The 13,630-nt window shown below is 43.5% G+C and overlaps 1 protein-coding gene, 1 non-coding gene and 1 pseudogene across 9 annotated transcripts in view; 1 reads left to right on the top strand and 2 right to left on the bottom strand.

Moving 5' to 3' along the window:
* Positions 1 to 13,630, top strand: part of PLCB4 (phospholipase C beta 4) — a 414,289-nt gene that overhangs the window by 73,987 nt on the left and 326,672 nt on the right. The gene's annotated exons all lie outside the window — the stretch shown is intronic.
* On the bottom strand, positions 819 to 1,433 carry LOC102999188 (ran-specific GTPase-activating protein-like; annotated as a pseudogene).
* On the bottom strand, positions 12,232 to 12,335 carry LOC114237229 (U6 spliceosomal RNA). Its single transcript, XR_003622936.1, has one exon. It is a non-coding gene; the product is annotated as a U6 spliceosomal RNA (small nuclear RNA).

Genomic DNA, 13,630 nt, shown 5'->3' with positions numbered 1-13,630 from the left:
CTCTATTCCCCCAGGTTTCTTCTTGCCACTGGGCTGATGGTTGTCTCCGTCGCCCTCCCAGAAGCCACAGAGTCTGTCGGGCGACCCCGCCTGTAGCCACAACACTTTCACCGGGTTCCCGTGGCTCTGTCCTCTCGCCCCTCTGGCCTAGGGCTCTTCAGAGTCCCTGGTTGTCTTCCTCAAGCCCCGCCCACAGCTGGTAAATAATCCCTTATTAAATGCCCTCAGCTGTCTCCTGTGTGTGTTCCATCTGTTTCCTGCTGGGACCTTGGCTGAGACACCATTTTGAAGAGTTTGCTCTCCAGACAGAACTGGATGAGCTGAAACAGCTAGAGACGGTATGAAGATATAAGATAATGAAGTGTAAATTGTACTTGAGCCCTAAGGACACTCAGCATGTAGGATGCATTAACAAAAGAAGCGGTGCTCATTAAAGAAGACTTTTTGGAGGGCTGCCTTACGTTGTAATTGGTGAACTTTTTTTTTTTTTTTGGTCTCCTTTGTGTGAGTAGTGACTTGAAAATCAGAAGCTCTGCCTTATTATGACCATGTATGCAGTTAATTATAATGTATCTGACTCTATAAGATGGAATAATAGGTAATTCATAGAAACAGAAGGGTGAAGTGGATCTACCCATCTGGAAATTTCAGAGATTTCTCTCATGTATTTTTGTTGTTGTTGGAAGTCAGTTCTTTCTATAAAGTCCCTTGTGAAAACAAAACAGAATAAAAACAAACCAAAAAGAAGGGGCAGGGCAAATTTAAAAAAAAAAAGAAAAAGGGAAAAGACAGGGGCAAAGGACCCAACGGGACACGACTCATTGCTCCTCCTCAGCGGCCTCCTTGGTCTCGTCCTTGGGCTCCTTGCCCTCCTTCACCTAAAGAGCTTCTTAGCTTCTCAGCTACTTTCTCGGCACTCTCATTTTTGCCAGATCCTTTCTTTTCTCTCTCTCAGTCTCTTTCCTGCATTCTTCAAACTTCGTTTTGAATTTCTGTGCATTCTCGGCGTTAATGGCCAGCAGCTGCTGCTTGGGTCACTCGTCGGCGCAGTCGGCGTGGGTATTCCAGACCCAGGCGCTGTCGCTGCCCGCGTTCGGCTTCAGCTCCGCCATCGGCGTGATGTAGTGGTTGGCGCAGATCTTGAGAGTCTTGTCCCTGCGCCTGAAGAGGCGGATGGTCCCCTTCTCCTTGCGCTTCAGCAGCTTGACGTCCCCGGTGCCCCTCTCCTTCCATCCCGGGAGGTCGTTCTCCGAAGCGAACCGAAACAGCTTGGCCCGCATTTTTAAAAGTTCCTCTTCATCTTTTTCCAGCGTTTTAATTTCTCGCTCGGGGAGAGAAATTATTGGCTCAAACTGGGGGTCACGGTTGGACTCGTCGGCATTCTCGGCGGAGGTGTGGTGGTCCTCGTGGGTGTCCTTGGGAACCGCCATAGGCGCGGCGGCGGCGGCTACTCGGCCGGCTCGGTCGTCGCGGGCTCCGCGGCCTCTCGGCGGCTGCTCGCAGCTCCTTCCTCCGCGTCTGGAGATGGTGCCTCCCGCCCGCCTGCTCTTCCCTCCGCCCCGCGACCCCTCGTGTATTTTAATGTTAGATAAGTAAGTCATTTCCTCCTACTTCCTTCTATTTCTCATCCCTCTAATGGGTTATAATCCACTTTTTGGAAATTTTTTTTTAAAGCTGGTGTGAAAGGCATTTCAAGCAGCGTAGAGTAAGGCACTATAGCAACAGAAAGCACTCATTCTGTACATGTTTACAGAGGGCCTCCTGTGATTCCGCCCCTTTGCTAAGCACCATGGAGTCAGTAATGAATAGTATTTGATCACTGCTTTCAAGGAAATCACAATGTAGTTGGGAAAATAGACATTCAAACAAATAATTATGATAAATATTTTAAGTAGTATAGGCGTCTACAAAGTATTATGTGTATGTCAGTGAGGGTGTAGTTAAGTTTGGGAGTGTCAGATAATGCTTCATAGAACCAGTGACATTGAGTTGGGTCTTGAAGCATGATAATGAGATTCCCAGGGAGAGAAGGGGAGATGGTATGGGAGAAGGTGTGGAATTTCCTCATGGGTTGGAGAATCAATGAGGCATATGATGATTTGGCCAAAATGCTGGTAGCCTTTGGAGGAGTGCCTGGACTTGAGGCCAAGAGATAGAATAGTAATCTAATCACTTAAAATAATATAGATGGCACATATACTCTAAACATATTAGGTATGAAGACAAAACAAAAACAATGTAGTTAAGAATCTTTGGGTGTTTGTTAGCATATTGCTAGACCTCATGGAGCACATGTTCTAAATACTGAGCAATGCATGTTTCTAATTCATGAGCGTCTCAAAGGAGGGAGATAGAGCCATTGGTGTCTTCTATCAATACGTACCTTTGCTCAGATTTGTGCGCCCTTACACCAAATTTACCATGACAGAATTACCTTGTATCACTTTAGAATTACCTAAAATATGGAAATATGGTGGATTACCTTTTCAATTACTAATGATTATGTTAGCATCCATATTTCACGATCACCCATTTAGTAGAACATATCTGACACCCCTGCCATAAGAGATACTTGAGCCTTATCCCTTCTAATTATTCTTGTTCCTAAACCTTTAGGATTAGTAATCTTGATATCCCAAGGCAGGGAATTGGTGAAGACTGTTTTATCAATTCCATAGTTGTAGACAGTGAACCAGTAACGAGTGCTGGTTACTTCATGGGACACTGATAAATAAGAATTCCTCTGCAGAGGCACGAACAAAACGGTGACTGTAATACGGGGGTATTATAGCTAAAGCCCTTATGAACAGAAAGCCCTTAAGCTGGTCATGTTAAAGGCCATTTAATGTCAAGAAGTTGAGGTTTGTGGATTACAGAGACAGGAACAAAGTCTGATCAAGTGTCATGGAACTAGAGTGGGAAAGCCCAGAATTAAGCTTGAACTCCCCTGTCATTCAGGGGCTGCATGTCTGCTTTATTCTTTCCTAATTTTATTTGCTACCTTGCTCTATTTCTGCTTTAGTTGTCTCTTGCTTTAACTACCTCAAAACTTATTGGCTTTAAACAACCACCACTGTTTAGTATCCCTCAGGAGGCTGACTGGGCTCAGCTGGGTGGTTCTTCTGCTTCACATGGTGTTGCTGGGGCTTTAGTTATCTGGGGGCTCAAATGAGTCGAATACTCACCCTGACACTCCCACATGGCAGGCAGTTGATGCTGGCTGTAGAATGGGAGTCCATCTGGGATGCCAATGGAACACCTGAGTGCTCTTCCATGAGGCCCCTGTCCATGTGGCTTGGGCTTCTCTCAGTCTGGGGGCCGGATGACAAGAGGGAGCGTTACATACGTGCAAAAGCAGAAGTTACCGGAGCCCTGAAGGCCAGGACTCAGAAATCCTGGGTGACCATTCCCACTGCGTTCTGTTGGTCAAAGCAGTCACAGGGCTGGCTTCCCAGAGAGGGGAAACAGACTTGGGAAGAGTGATGAACAATTTACAAATACTTTTCTTTTTCTTTTGTATGGGACTCAATATGACCAACGTGTCCCTCAGGCCCTACTGCATGGAAGCTTTTTAGTTCAGTGTTCATCACCAACTGGCTATAGCCTCTGTGTCTGCAGAGCTCCCAGGTTCAAATGCTCCCAAGTTCAGATGCTTCCAAGAGACACTCATATTGGTTGCTGGCTGTCCACTCATCAGTGGGTTGAGAGGGCCAAGTCTTGTGCTACTGAGGATTTTCTTTGAAGGGCTGAGGTGGGATGGGTTATGTCACGGGAACTGCGGTCAGAGTAGGCAATGGCACATGAGAACATTAGGAGGATTTGAAGGAATTGTCAGGTCCTGCCCGTCCCTCCGAGGCTAGAGAGTTCTTTTCTTTCTATGTTCCACAAAGTTCTGCTTGACCTGCCTTCTGACTTCTTGAGTCATCCCCTCCCTGCTTTGTTTTCTTTTTTAAGTTACTCCTGTGCACTGTTCTCCCTCCTGCCCTCTGTCCTTCCATGGCCCTGGACAAGAAGCCTCTCTTCTCTCTCCCCATCTGTCATTTAACTTCTAACTTAGTCTTCAAATCTCAGCTCAAGTGTCACTTCCTCAGGGGAGTGTGGAACCCTTTGGATTAAGTCTCATGCCCTGTTCCATCTCAGTTTCCTTCATCACACTAATCAGAGTTTGTAATTGTGTGCCTGTGTGTCTGCTTGATCACCATCTGCCTCCCACTGTGAGCTTTAGAGGCAAAGGCACGTGTGTCTGTCCTTAGGGCATCAATGACTGTGCCTGGCTCAGGTTAGGTGCTGGCAGCTATTTGTTTGCATGAATTAGAAATTGGAGGTAGTTGCCCTGAAGAAGGAGTAAGTGGAGAGAATCTTTGTCTTGATGAGAGAAGTTAAGAGCAGCCTGTTTTGGGGACTACAAGGACAGCATTTCTCAGGGAGTGCCCCCCCGCCCCCCCCCCATGGTGATTTAGGAGTCAGTGAAGTCCTATTGTTAAGGCATACTGGTGGAGGCTGTGTGGTAGTTTCTGACATGTAGCAGGAATTCCTGCCTCGAAATTGATTCATAAGTGCCTGGTTAAAAGCCAACTTCTTTTTCTTTTTGCTTCTAGCACCATGTGGCCCCAGTTCTGTACTCAGAGATCTCAGTGATGGCCAAACTTTGTGGGGCCAGAGCTGTGCATTCCATTCCTGCTTACTCTCCCATTAGGCCAGTGTCTTGTTTGTAAGTCAAATATCAGTTAGATTACAATTTGGGATGTGATATGTGGGAGCATAATCTTGAGATAACCCCAGCCGTAACTTTTTGTCCAATTCTTCTGTTGCACACTATCTAAAAACAAAGTGAGTCAAAGAATAAAAATGACAGAAGAGAAATAGAGTAAGAAATAACTCAGATTCTGTTTTATTCAAAGATTCTGTATCCTTTTGAATTCTAGAGGTTTTCAATTCCACACTTTCAGAGACTAAGATGGAGGGTAACATTGTTTCAGTTAATCTGTTTCACTGAAATAATTTAATTCAGTAAATATGTATTGAATTTTGTATCTCAGTGAATGGTGTAAAGAAATACAAGTTGGTCCATGACCATGAAGTTTGTACCTACCCAAGAAATATGGCATGCACCTGTGCCATGATGTCCTAATAATGAGAGAGATAAAGAGGGCCATAACAGGACCTGAATAGGGGCTGGAGTAGTTACGGGGTGTTTTTATAGGGAGAGCATAATTTGAGCTAGTCCCCATGGATGAGTTGATTTAGGAAAGTTTGCACAGAAGGGAGAGAGAGAAAGGGCTTTACAGGCTGAGAAAGCCCCATGTGTGAAAGTTAAAGTGAGAGAAAGAGCAAGAAGGCCCTTTTCACACTCCAGAGGGAGTGAAGGCCTTGTAGGGTAGGGATGAGAAGTTAGAGAATGGAGGGCTATGAAGAGACCCCTAGCCTTTGGGTGAGACCCTTGGAGGCCAGGTTGCAGGCGCTGAATGCTTGCAAGCAGGAGAAGTCACATCATAAAACCTCTGCTTTCAGAATGTTATTTCGATCACAATTAGCAAGGGGGTTTTGATGAGGGAGAGGTTGGAGCCAGTGAGACTGTCTGGAAGGTTGTAGTGGCTGACACCACAGTGGTGGCAGGAGAAACTGAGAGGGAGGGAAGTGTACAAAATAGGGTTCACCTCCTGCATTGTTGGTGGGAATGTAAATTGGTGCAGCCACTGTGGAGAACAGTATGGAGGTTCCTTAAAAAACTAAAAATAGAACTACCATATGATCCAGCAATCCCACTCCTGGGCATATATCCAGAAAAGAAGAAAACTCTAATTCAAAAAGATACATGTACCCTAGTGTTCATAGCAGCACTATTCACAATAGCCAAGACATGGAAGCAACCTAAATGTCCATCAACGGATGAATGGATAAAGAAGATGTGGTACATATATATAGTGGAATATTATTCAGGTATAAAAAAGAATGAAATAATGTCATTTGCACCAATATTGATGGACCTGGAGATTATCATACTAAGTGAAGTAAGTCAGAAAAAGACAAATATTGTATGATATCACTTATATGTGAAATCTACAAAAAATGATACAAATCAACTTATTTGCAAAACAGAAACAGATTCACAGACATAGGAAACAAACTTATGGTTACCAAAGGGGAAAAGGAGAGAAGGATAAATTAGGAGTTTGGGATTAGCAGATACTATATATACTGTAGTATACTACTATATATAAAATAGATAACAAGGACCTACTGTAAAGCACAGGGAACTATATTCAACATCTTGTAATAACCTACAATGGAAAAGAATCTGAAAAAGAATATATATATATATATATACACACACACACACATCTGTATACACACATATATATGTATGTATAACTGAAGCACTTTGCAGTACACCTGAAACATTGTAAATCAACTATACTTCAATAAAATAAAAAACGGACAATACTGTACTCTTACCAAAAAAATAGGGTTCAGAGGAAGAACTGGTAGTTCCATGTCTGGATTCACAGTGGAGAAGACAAAGGAAGAAACAAAGGGATATGAAACCTGGGTGAATGGAAACTTAGTTCCACGATCACCAGGACCAAGGTTGGGAATGGATGCCAAGGTGGAGTGGACCAGAGGAGCGAGGTATCTTAAAGCAATGGTGGATAACTGGGGGTCAGTAGAAAGATAAAGGCTGGGGATATAAATTAACGCATCATCAGAACCTGGTGAACTAAATAAACCCAATGAACACAAATTTGGAGTTTTACTGGGCATTTAAGTAGGAAAATAAAGAACTTGTATAACCTTCAAATACAGACGTGTAGTCGATCAGTAAGTTATTTGTTGCTATAGAAAACATCCCCAGTTTACCAGTTTGTATCACCTTTCTCACTACCTCTGGTCCACTCACCACTGTCCTCTGCCCAAGTGCTGCAGTGGCCATCTGGCTGGTCTTGCTTATGTCCTCAGCCACCTGCAGTCTCAGCTCCACACAGCAGCCCAGGTGATCCTTTTCGTGTAAGTCAGATCCTGTGGCTCTGCTTCTGGCCTGCAGTGGCTTCCTACCTCATTCAGAACATAAGCTGAAGCCCTTCAAAGGGCCTAAGGGGCCTGGCCCAGCCCCTTCATCTGTCACTGCTTTCCCTCGCTCACTCTGTGCTGCCACCCTTGCCAACTGCTGCTCCTCACACACATAGGCACACTGCCCCCAGGACCTTTGCACGTTCTCCCTTTGCTTGGAACACTCTTCTTCCCAGTGTCTGTAGGACTTGTTCCCTCGCCTCCTTCAAATCTTTGCCAGTCGGGCCTTTCTTTACCCTCCTGTGTAACATGGCCGTCCCCCTGACTTTCACTCTGGGCTTGCTGCCCTACTTTACCCTTTTCCCTCCACAGCCTTTAGTGTCTTCTAATACCCAGACTGTTTACTTATCTGTGTGCCAGTCTGCCCCTCCAGAAGGGAGGTTCCATGAGAGCAGGGATTTCTGTCTGTATCACTCACCGTGGCAGCCTCAGTGCCTGCACAGCGCCAGGGACTCAGTGATCACTTGTTAGGTGAATGAACAAAATTCTGTTAGAAGCTTCTTTTTCGAGTGGCATTTTTGTGACATCTTTGAGATCAGCTGTCAATAATTTTTATCTTCATATCCAGGGATAGTCAGCACTCAGTGAATGTTGAATAAGTGAATAGAACCTAAAAAGTAAAAATGCTAACATGTTGCATTATCTAGTTCCGGAAATTTCCATTACTAAGTGGAACCTTTAAATGGTGATGTGGGGAGGGGTGTGGAGGAATAGTTTTGCTTCATTTAGCTGAGCTTCCACTTGTGCTTCAGAATTAACATAGCAGTTTGGCAATTCTTTCATTATTACTAGGATTATTAATTGGATGCTATTTTAAAATTTGGCCCCTAAACTCTCAGCTGATGTTTTAGGAGATTATACTATACAGGGTGCAGAAATTGCTGGGGCTGACTGCAACTGTTCATGGCCAAGTAAGGAACAGCATAGGCAAGAAGCATAGGGTGGATTCAGTTGTGCCTCTGGGAGACCTGGTGACAATGGTTCATGGTCTCTGGGAAACAGCTGCCTGGGCTTCCTTCCGCAAAAGGGATCTTGATTTTGTTACCTGGTGGGTGCTTTTTATAAATAAAGAAAATAAACAACCTTGAGAGACTGAGGGGGGTTAAAGAGAGAAAGGGAAGAACAATGTGCAGAAATTGTTCTTTATTTGGGAGCATTTACTTGAGAGGTCCCTCTGAAGTTTGCTTTTGTTTTATTTGGTATCACTTTCATCTCTTCCCAGGGGATGCATATGTCTTTGGAAGGAATGCATGCAGAAAAATAGGCTGTAGGAGGCCCGAATGAATTCTTGAAAGTTTAACAAGCTTCTGAAGGACAGAGCAGCTCCAAGGAGCTGGGCTGTTACCGCATCTTGAAGGTTGAGATTTGGGAGAACCAGTGATGGTGTCCCCTGCTGCCAACATTCATGTGGTTTGTTGATGATATGACTAAAGGGCCAGGTTCTTATTTATATTTTTAGGTGGGGCTTTTTAAGGGAGTTCAGACAGTAGGGAAATATAGCACACAGCGACCTGGAGAACAGCAGCAGCAGATTATGCCTTTGCTTAACTCGAGGGTTAAAACAATCCATAGAAAATTGTTTGGGGTTTTTCTGGCTGGTGAAAACACTGTACAGCCCTTGTTTTCAAATGCACTGTCTATAAAGGGTCAAAAGAAAGTTCAAATAAAATTAAAGCCAAGAGAACGAGGCTGTACACACACATAGCCCAAAGTTCGTGTCCATGTGACATTCCCTAAGGCTATTGCCTGGCGTCATTTGGCAGGATGTTTAAGTCAATGGCAGAGCTATTTTCCTATCTCTGCCTAAAAGTGCCAGAGATATACTGGGTGTTTGGTCTGGGGTCAAAAGGCATTCGAGAAGAAAGAAACATCAGAGACAAACCTTTTTTGGTTTTAAATTGTCTTATCTGTGTTTGAACTCATTTCTGTCCTAATTGAAAAGGACAACTCATGGCGTAACCAAGAGAGTCAACTTTGGTGTCCAAGGTGAAAGTGAATGAGAAACAAAAATATTTCTCTGGTGAGTTTTGTGATGAGAAGCAGGAAATCTGACCCCATGGAGCTCTAAAGTCCTTCCTACATCTTTCTTTTTTCCATCGAAGAGGTCACATTCATTACATAGCACAGTTCTTGGAGGGAGTCCTTCGCTTTCAACAAATGAGTTAAAATGTTTATATCCAAAAAATAAAAGGTGTATTTTCAGCAGAGTTTCTTTGATTAGGAAAAGAAAGACACTACTGTGTCCTACCATTTTTTTTTCCTGATTGTCTATTGTATTTTTGACAAGTGCCCTCACTTCAAAAAGTCTGTGTTTTAATTCTAAATTCATAATATCTCTCTTATCCAACTGATAAGATTATCAAGGTTCTTTTTTTCTGTTTCCTCTGCTGTTACCTAGTGCTTGTAATTATCTTTCCTTGATGTTGGACAGGGGAGGGGATAAGGAGAGAATATACAGCAAAAATCAGTCATGTTTTATTCAGTGGCCCATCCTGTTTGTTGATTTCTCCATCCCTCCATCCATCCACCCATCCATCTATCCATCCATCCATCGATCCATACATCTGTCCATCCATCCATCCATCCATCCACCCATCCATCCATACATCCACCCATCCATCCATATATCCATCCATCCATCCATTCATCTATCCATCCGTTCCATCTGTCCACAAACGAACCCATCTTATATTCGTTGATCATATACTATGAACCAGGCAAGCTAGGCTCTCTCCCATGAAGGAGAGTAGACCAAATGATAGGCATTTATAGTGGAAAAATGTTAAAATCAGGCAAATTCAATCATGGGAGGATGTTATCACCTGTTTTTAGGGGTTTCAGGGAAAGTTTCAGGGAAGAAGTACTGTCTCAACTGATACAGGAAGGATGAATTGAAGTTTGGCTGGATGAACACTGTGTGTTTGGTCTTGGGTATGGTTAAGAGGTGAAGAAGAGTTTCCAGAAGAAGAGTTGTGTTTCTGAAGTCCTTGCAAATTCAGAACTTCCCTAATTGAAGAATAATTCTGACAAAAGATGGTGGCTATTTCCTTTAATCAGCTAATATGGCGCCACCCTGTGGCCACTCCGTAAACAGAGCTTAGCGTTCCCTCGGCTGGGCCAGCTTCGAAACTACAATTCTTGAAGAATTTTAACATTTTGGGTGGATTTAACATTCAAATTAATGTGAGACCATATTAATGTTTTTAACATCATCTTATTTCAAAGCTGCATAATTCACGTTCACATCAAATAGGACCAAATTCTGGAGAGTTTAGCTCATGGCCATTTGATGGAATTGGGAAGGAAGAATAGCGGGAGAGGAGATGGATAATCAAAGACCCTGATCATCAAAGGCTGTGAACCACAAGAAGATTGCAGTGGGTTGCCTGTCAAGAATGTTAAGGAGGGAATGGCAAGGTCAGCCTTAGGCTTTTCTTCAAGTTTTAATAGAGAAAGTTCGAATTAGACTGAGGCTATGTATGGGTTTTGGATATGTGCAGAATGTTCCCCTTTATTTCTAATTAGACTTCGGTTATAAACAATATAAGCTTTCATAGTTTCAAAATACTTTTAAGTTTTTTGTTTTGTTTATTTGTTTGTTTTTGAAGGGTCCACTAAGTGCCTTGGAAGAGACAATAAAATACATGGCTTAACCCCAAAAAGATTGGGTAGAGGCTAAACCCAGACTTGGGATGTAAGGTTGGGGGAGACTTTGATTAGCGAATCATACTTGGGGGTCCCTGGTAAAATAGGTTAAGGAAAACATGAGTTAGACAAGGTTAAATTTATTTTCTGTGGGACTTCTTAGAGCCTTGAAAGCATTCATGTCTGTTGTGAACCTTTATGATTAAGGCATGCAGCGTGTGCCACACTTGTTTCACCACTAAGGAAGCTTCACTCTGGAAATAGACATTATAGTCTGGCTGAGAGCTTGTTATCTATTGCCACAGTAATGCTGCATAACAAGCAACTATAACATCTCAGTGGAATACAATAATAAAAATGTATTTAGCTTGCAAGTTTGGGGGGTTCAGCTGATCTTGATCTGGACTTGGCTGATTCCAGCTAATCTCACTCACGTGTCTCTCTCTGGTCAGGTGTGGATTGGGCAGGCAGCTCTTCTGATCTGGGCTGGGTTTGCTCACATGTCCGGGAGTTCAGCTGGCTGTTGGATGATCTAGGATAGCTTTAGCTAGGAAGACTGGGGTCACTTGTCTCTGCTATATATGGCTTTCATTCTGAGGCACGCTAGACCTAGCATGTTCTCCTGGCCATGACAGAGGAGCAAGAATGAGAGCGGAGCCAGCAGTGCATGTATTTTTCAGCATTTGCTTGTATCGTGTTAATATCTCATTGGTCAAAGGAGTCACAGGCCAGTCAGAGTAGGAGGATGCTGCAAAGTTACATAGCAGAATGTAGATACAGGGAAGGAGAAGACTCAGGCTCTGTTTGCAGTCAGAACCCTGGAACCCAACTTGAGAATTGCCTGTTGAGATCACAGTCAACTGAGAGTGAGGAATGAGGTCAGACTTTTCAGTATGCCATGGCCACAGGCTGTACTTTTAGTTCTGATAAGCAATCTCACAGATAGATGTCTGGGCCAGGTCAAGTGAGAGAGAGTTCATCTGGTTCCCCACAGGACTTCTATTATCTTTCTGTGGAATCATTTCAGGGCTGAAAGGATTGTGGTCATCAGCTAGTTCTAGTTGCATTATGTTGGAAATGAATAAACAGAGGCCCAGAGAGGTTAACTGGCCAGCCTAAAACCACTCAGCTAGCTAGAAGCCAAGCTGAACCTGGAACCCAGATGTTCTCTCAATCTCATTGCGTTTTAATAACCTCAAAGAAACTGTGTTTGGGGTGAAGGGGAGGTGGTGGAAGGGACTGAAATTGTGTTTGCAATCATTGTATATGAACAAATCACATTCCTTCTGGAGGGACTATAATAAAAGTAATTTTTAAAATAGATGATAGATGTCTTTGGAAGGACAAAGTAGATAGTTAAAATTTGAGTTGCTGAATACTGTGACTGGAGGTTTTTTTTTTTTTTTTTTCGGAGGAAAACTGAGGTGTGGTTTGAAGTGGGAAGGGCCCTTGGTTGGGTAAGTCATTTCATTTACTACAGCCTTTGTTTCCCCACCTGTGAACATTAGAAAAGGAAAGCAAAATGAGGACTGCTTCACAAATTGGCACGTGGTCTTTGCACAGGGGCCATGCTAACCTTTGTATTGTTCTCGTTTTAGTATCTGTGCTGCTGAAGCAAGCACTGACGGGAAATCCTTGGTGATATGTTTTTGTTTTCGGGGTTTCCTCTCCTCCGCTCCCTCCACACTCCCAAGGATTTCTGCTGCAGAGGACTTCCAAGAAGAGAGGAAAGAATTTGTATTCTAGCTCTTACTTTGTCAAACAGCAGATAGAATCATGAAGGCAGATCTAGCCTTCCAGAATAGGAGCTACATTAACACCTAATTTAGCCGACAGGGGTGGGGAACAATTTATTCTATATAAATCAAATTTTGCTCATGAAATTTTACCCAGTTAAGCATTATCAAATAAACTAGATATTTTTATGATGGAAATACTTCCACAAATATTACGTATATTCCCCTGATTTACTAAACAGAAAACAACGGAAACTTCGCACCCATTTAGACATCAGTTATTGAACTGTGTGGTAATACAGCAACGTGCCTTGTAAAGAGCCATGTAGTGAAAGGCATTTTCTATTGTTATTATTTGTGTTTGCTTAAGGACTGCTGGAGTATGTTGGACTACTTGCCATCAAACTGAGTTTTGACAAACATACTTTTTAAATTCTTTCTTTTTTTTTGTTTTTTGGCGGCGCCAGGAGGCTTGAGGGATCTTAGTTCCCCCACCAGGGATCGATGGAACCCAGGCCCCCTGCAGTGGGAGCGTGGAGTCCTAACTACTGGACCGCTAGGGAAGTCTGACTTTTTAAATTTTTGTATTTTATTTTCAGAGTGTTTCTCCATACTTCCTTATTGTCAGTTGATTAGCTGCATTTTGGGGCTGCTCAGATAGATTTGTTCTCAGATCCATTCTTGACTGTTTCCTGTTCCTCTCCATGTTGCAAGGAACCACATTTCCCAGGCTCTCTTGCCCTCTGGTGTCCAAGGGGAGACGTAAGGGTATCTCTCCGGGCCCCTTTCTGCTTTCTTTGGTATCTCTAGGAACAGCTGTGTCTCTTCCATAGCTTCTGCTCCCACCAAACTTCTCCTTTTTCCACAGCAGCCTATCCTGTTCTAGTCTCGCTGGTTGTCCCCAGTCTCTGGGCTCTGATAACACCTCTTCCTTCCATCATCCCTCCTGCCTAGGCAAGCTAGCAGTTCTCCACGGGTGCTGGTCTCTGGGCTGCCTCCCTGTTCCCTCTGTGGCCTCTCAGCCATTCCATCACTCTGTAACCATGCTCTTGGCTTGAAAGGTCTGGAGTAGTTTCTGTTTTCTGATTGTCTTTGACGGATAACAGAGGTTGCCTTCTCTTGCAGCTCTCTCTCATTCTGATTTGCTTCTTGCCATCTACTCTGAGGACACCAGCCAGCTT

The sequence above is a fragment of the Balaenoptera acutorostrata genome, chromosome 15 (genome assembly GCF_949987535.1).
Source record: "Balaenoptera acutorostrata chromosome 15, mBalAcu1.1, whole genome shotgun sequence".
Classification (NCBI taxonomy): domain Eukaryota; kingdom Metazoa; phylum Chordata; class Mammalia; order Artiodactyla; family Balaenopteridae; genus Balaenoptera; species Balaenoptera acutorostrata.
This window is presented reverse-complemented; position numbering and strand designations above follow the sequence as displayed.